Below are 6646 nucleotides of genomic sequence, written 5' to 3'. Positions count from 1 at the left end.
TGTGTTCAACTACTACTCGTCGGAAGTTGCATTTTCTAGTTAGAAGAAGCTAACATAAATAAAAGAAGGCATATATTGCATCACACATACATGAATGTATCAAGTACTCAATATATGTGTGATGGCGTATGCACATTATAAAGTAAAATAAATCTTTGGATTCGACACCCGTGCGTGGAGGGCCAGCTGCTTAATTCAAGCATTAGCATGACCAAGTGGACGGCATTTTTAATTTGGCCTTGAAAAGGAGTGAGATGTTCGCCTCATCGTTGCTTACAGGTCGTTCCAACCAAGTTGCACGCTTGCTCGGAGAAAATAAAACATGCTTATCATCTCAATAATGTGAGGGAAAAAAACAAGGACTTCGAGAAATAGTTTTCAGGTGATGCATGCATCGAAGACTCGATGACTAGTTTAGCAGTTTGTTTGTCAGGTGACGATGGGGCTTGATGTTCATTTTTGCATGTTGAGAAATATATTTGGTTCTGGTCGTCGAGGGCAATTTTATGTAGGAAAATTTGGTTCATGGGAATAAGCAAGTGACCTAGATATTCGAAGGCTGCCACTAGAATTGCAATTGTGCAACTAAATAAAAAAATTTCAATTGTGGTTGTGCCACTAAGGAATGTGAATAAATTAGATATATACCCCTGCACGCCATTTCCGCCAGTTGCCGTCAGGCCAGGACTCATTTCGGTCTCCTTTGACCCGTTTCCTCCTCTATGAGACCCGCCACTTGTCATGTTAACCGTATCGATGTGAAGATGTGTTTGTCCGTAGCACCCGTTGTAGGCCTCACGAGCGACAGGGTGAGATATCACACTGGCAGTGCTCGACATTGGCACAAAATTGAACATTCTGGCTCACGGCCCAGTGGGTCACGACCTGGGGCCGCATGGGCCCCATAGACCTCTCCTCGGTAGGCGGCAGGCACCCATGGGCCTCTTCCCATGAGAAATTTCTAAATGTATTTTTTTTTGGTCTTTCAAAAAATAATTTCTTTGATGCCACTACAAAAAAAAAACACTTCCATGATGATACATCTTTGTCACAATAATCACGTTTTCTGTCATGCACGTACATCTATGATAATTTTATGACAGAATCAAGATAGTCATGCATGTGCTCTCGTAGAAGTATTCCATGACAATACTCATATTATCATTACGGAAGTGTCCACTTCCATGACGATAATTGCCGCGGCATGGAAGTGCTTTCATCAAGGGTAACCGTCATGGAAGGTTTCGTTGAGTTTTGTGTGGTGAAGTTTACAAATTTTGGGTGAGATCACGATGGATAAAGGAATAAGGAGTGGCAAGAGCCTAAGCTTAGGGATGCCCGAGGCACCCCAAGATAATATTTAAGGACTCCTAAGCATCTAAGCTTAGGGATGCCCCAAAAGGCATCCTCTTTTTCTTCTACCAACTATCGGTAATTTTACTTGGAGCTATATTTTTATTCATCACATGATATGAGTTTTGCTTGGAGTGTCGTGTATTATATGAGTCTTTGCTTTGTTTTCCTTTTAGTTTGTCACAATCATCTTTGCCGGACACACCTTTTTGAGAGGGACACACGTTATTCGTGATTTGTTAGAATACTCTATGTGCTTCACTTATATCTTTTGAGCTAGGCGGTTGCTCTAGTGCTTCATTTATATCTTTTAGAGCACGACAGTGGTTAGATTTTAAAGAAATAGTTGCACTATCGTGCTTCACTTATATATTTTTGAGAGTTGATAATAGTAATGGCAATTAGTATGGGTTATGAATTTGGTCCTAATATGATAGGTATTGAAGAGGTATATAATAAAAACTTTCATGTAGATTACCGAATATGATAAGTTTGATTCTTGCAATAGTTTTGCGGTATAAAGGTGGTAATATGCGGGTTGGGCTAGTGAGTAATTGTGGTTTAGTAGGAATATTGATGTTAATGTTTGTGATTCCCGTAGCATGCACGTATGATATGAGATTTATCAAACTTATCATAATCGGCGATTGTCTTCCTTATGAGTGGCGGTCGGGGATGAGCGATAGTCTTTTCCAACCAATCCATTCCCCTAGGGGCATGCGTAGTGGTACTTTGCTTCGAGGGCTAATAAAATTTTATAATAAGTATGTGAGTTCTTTATGACTAATGTGAGTCCATGGATTATACACACTCCTACCTTTCCGCAATTTGCTAGCATCTACGGTACCGTGCATTTCCCTTTCTCACCTTGAGATATGGTGCAAATTTCGTAGGTGCATCCAAACCCATGATATGATACACTCTATCATACATAAGCCTCCTTATATCTTCCTCAAAACAACCATCATACCTACCTATTATATGGCATTTCCATAGTCATTCCGAGATATATTGCCATGCAACTTCCACCATTCCATTTTATTATGACACACATCATCATTGTCATATTGCTTTGCATGATCATATAGCTGACATAGTATTTGTGGCTCAGCCACAATTCATCATCTTTTATACATGTTACGCTAGATCATTGCACATTTTGGTACACCGCCGGAGGCATCCATATAGAGTTATATTTAGTTCTAGTATCAAGTTGTAATTTTCTTTCAAATTGTAAGTAAATAGAAGTGTGATGATCATCATATCCATTATTAGAGTATTGTACCAAGTGGGGAAATAAAATAAAAAAAAAAGAGGCCAAAAAGAGCCCAAAAAAAAAGAGGCAAAAAAAGAGCCCGACAAATAAAAAGAAAAAAAGAAAAGAAAAAGGGAAAGGAAAGAAAAAAAGAGAAGGGACAATGTTAGTATCCTTTCCACACTTGTGCTTCAAAGTAGCACCATGTTTTTCATATAGAGAGTTTCCTATGCTTTATTTTCATATAACTAGTGGCAATTTTTCATTATAATAAGAGCTTGGCTTGTATATTCCAATGATGAGCTTCCTCAACTGCCCGAGGTCTTCATGAGTAAGCGAGTTGGATGCACACACTTAGTTTTATTTTTGAGCTTCATACACTTATAGCTCTTAGTGCATCCGTTGCATGGCAATCCCTACTCCTTGCATTGACATCAATTGATGGGCATCTCCATAGCTCGTTGATTAGCCTCGTCAATGTGAGACTTTCTCTTTTTTGTCTTCTCCGTACAACCCCCAACATCATACTCTATTCCACCCATAATGATATATCCATGGCTTACGCTCATGTATTGCGTGAGAGTTGAAAAAGTTTCAACGCGTTAAAAAGTATGAACCAATTGCTCAGCTTGTCATCGGGGTTGTGCATGATAAATACTTTGTGTTCAGAAGATGGAGTATGACAAGACTATATGATTTTGTAGGGATAACTTTCTTTAGCATTGATATTATGAAAGACATGATTGTTTGTTGGTATGCCTTATATTATTGTTTTTTATGTCAAACCATAGACTATTGCTTTGAATCACTCGAACCTTAATATTCATGCCACAAAGATAAATTACATGATGAACATGATAGGTAGCACTCCACATCAAAAATTGTGTTTTTATCATTTACCTACTCGAGGACGAGCAGGAATTAAGCTTGGGGATACTTGATACGTCTCCAATGTATCTATAATTTTTGATTGTTTCGTGCTATTTAGATCAATCTTGGATGTTTTACTTGGAATTATATATCATTTTTTGGGACTAACCTATTAACCTAGGGCCCAGTGTCAGTTGCTGTTTTTTGCTTGTTTTTGGCTTCTCGGGAAATCAATATCAAACAGAGTCCAAATGGATAAAAAACTTTGGATTAATTTTTTCTGGACCAGAAGAGACCCTAGAAGGTTTGGGAGAAGACCTCACGAGCCATGAGGGAGCGACAAGCTTGGGAGGCGCGCCCCAGGGGGCGCCCCCAGGATTGTGGGCCCCTTGTGGCACCTCTTGACCTAAATCTGCCTCTATAAATTATCAAATATTCCCCTGACATTAGAGAGCCACCCAAAATACTTTTTCTGCCGCCGCAAGTTTCTGTCCCATGAGATCCCATCTGGAGGCCTTCACCGGTACTTTGCCGGAGGGGGAATCGATCACGGAGGGGCTCTACATGAACCTTGCTGCCCTTCCGATGATGTGTGAGTAGTTTACCACAGACCTATGAGTCCATAGCTAGTAGCTAGATGGCTTCTTCTCTCTCTTTGATCTTCAATACAATGTTCTCCTCGATGTTCTTGGAGATCTATTTGATGTAATGACTTTTTACGGTGTGTTTGTTGGGATCCGATGAATTGTGAGTTTATGATCAGATTATCCATGAATATTATTTGAGTTTTCTCTGAACTCTTTTAGGCATGATTGTTATAGCATTGCATTTCTCTCCGATCTATTGATTTGGTTTGGTCAACTAGATTGATTTTTCTTGCAATTGGAGAGGTGCTTTGTGATAGGTTCGATCTTGCGGTGTAGAATCTTAGTGATAGAAAGGGACATGGCACGTATTTGTATCATTTCCATTAAGGATAAAAAGATGGGGTTTATTCATGTGTGATTTTACTTTGTCTACAATCATGTCATCTTGCTTAAGGCATTACTCCGTTCTTTATGAACTTAATACTCTAGATGCATGCTCGATAGCGGTCGATGTATGGAGTAATAGTAGTAGATACAGAATCATTTCAGTCTACTTGTCTTGGACGTGATGCCTATATACATGATCATTGCCTTAGATATCGTCATGATTTTTTTCTTTTCTATCAATTACCCAACAGTAATTTGTTTACCCACCGTATGATATTTTCAAGAGAGAAGCCTCTAGTGAAAACTATGGGCCCCGTGTCTACTTTTTATCATATATTAAAATAAAAAAATATCTTGCTGCATTTTTTCTTTCTTTATTTTATTTTGTGTTTTAATTATTTATCTATCACTACGAGATATGATCCCTGCAGTTAACCGCTGAGGGATTGACAACCCCTGGTTCGCGTTGGGTGCAAGTATTTGTTATTTTGTGTGTAGGTACTGCTAACAAGGTGTTGCATGGTTCTCCTAGTGGATTGATAATCTTGGTTCTTAACTGAGGGAAATACTCATCTCTTCTGTACTGCATCATCCTCTCCTCTTCGAGGAAATCCCAATGCAGCTCACAAGTAGCAAGATGCTGTTGTTAATCATATGCCACTGCAAAAAATGACACTACTTAAATAACCCTATTACATATTTTTGCAAACAGGGTTGTCTATCTCCATATGTTGTCTATTTGTGTAACAGAAGCACAAACCTCAATTTTAGTGGAACCTGCTGTCAACTAACCTCACAGTGCTCTAGGTATTCCTACATTGGTAACAAGGTAGAATGGCCAGCGCAAGATGAAATAAGCTTATTTGTACGTTGACTTGCTGATTGCTATGTGGAACGAGCATGCCATGTGTGGAGGAGCAAACAAGCAGTGCAGCCGCGCCGTCAACGCAAGATAGAAGAGAACGAGTCATCGATGGCCTGGCCGGCGAGTAGGGGTCCTGCAAACAACGGTGTATTATTTTAGTGGAACTGCAAAAAAAGATATTGTGGTGAGTCGGACAAATTTTCTACAGCTACACAGAAGGAATTGCACTCATTGATTGGATAGAATTTCCTCCATGGTATCATAGCAGATCCCAAGGTGGAAATCAACTAACCACTTATAAAATTATGCATAATCTTCCTCACACAGGTCTGTATCCCCTTCGTCCAGATGATCATGTTCTGTCATGCCGAGCTATTGAAATGTGCTACTGTTTTGCAACACCATTTAAGTACAACTATTGCTTTCCTACCTTATCACATTCAGGACAATGAAGATGATTTCAGTGTAACTGCACAAAATGGTCTATTGTTGAGTCATCTCTATTGCCTCCTCTGTTCGCTGCAATGTGTCAGCGTCAATTGCAAGATGAGCCAGCAAGCTAGCTATGGAGTTGCCAACATGCTCAAAGTGCATGCAATATTAAGCAAAAAGAAGCATGCCCAGGAAATTAATGCGTGCGTAGGGAGGCCCTGTCAGATTGCGGGTTCCGGCAAACCCTTGAGGTTCGAACACTGGGGTATGCACCAAGATCTCTCTCTCTCCCTAGCTTACTCTTGCAATGATCTCTAGGCCTAGCTTGCCGAACCCAAGGAACAAGTGACATGAGAGTTTATACTGGTTCGGGCCACTATTGTGATGTAATACCCTACTCCAGTGTGGTGTCGTGAATTGTCTCGTGGGCTGAGGATGAAATAGTACAGTGGACGAACAACCTCCTGAGGAGAAGTGTTCTTGAGCTCGATGAGCTGGTGTGCTTGAGGATGGTCCCAATGATCCGTCCTGGCTATGGTGGTGGCTAGCCCTATTTATAGAGGCCCTAGTCCTCTTCCCAAATGTTTAGGCGGGAAGAGATCCCACAATGGCCAATTTCAAAGGGAGACAACTAGTACAAGTTATCTTGACGAAAGGCGGTCTTCGCCTGCCAAAGGCTCTGATGGTGACGCCGCCATGGGCTCCACGGTGACTTTCGTCCTGCCGTCCTGCTGGTCTTGGTCTTGTTGCACCGATATGAAAACCTTTGCCTGATGCCTCGAGACTCCTCACCTGCGCCTGCTTCCTTAGCACCAAAGAGGAAACTGGCACCCTGCGCCCGCTGGCGCCCGCCAGTTGGCCTTGGTCGTCATGGCCCACGTCACGCGGACCTCGCGA

The sequence above is a fragment of the Triticum urartu genome, chromosome 5 (assembly GCF_003073215.2).
Source record: "Triticum urartu cultivar G1812 chromosome 5, Tu2.1, whole genome shotgun sequence".
NCBI lineage: Eukaryota > Viridiplantae > Streptophyta > Magnoliopsida > Poales > Poaceae > Triticum > Triticum urartu.
Note: the sequence above shows the minus strand (reverse complement) of the source record.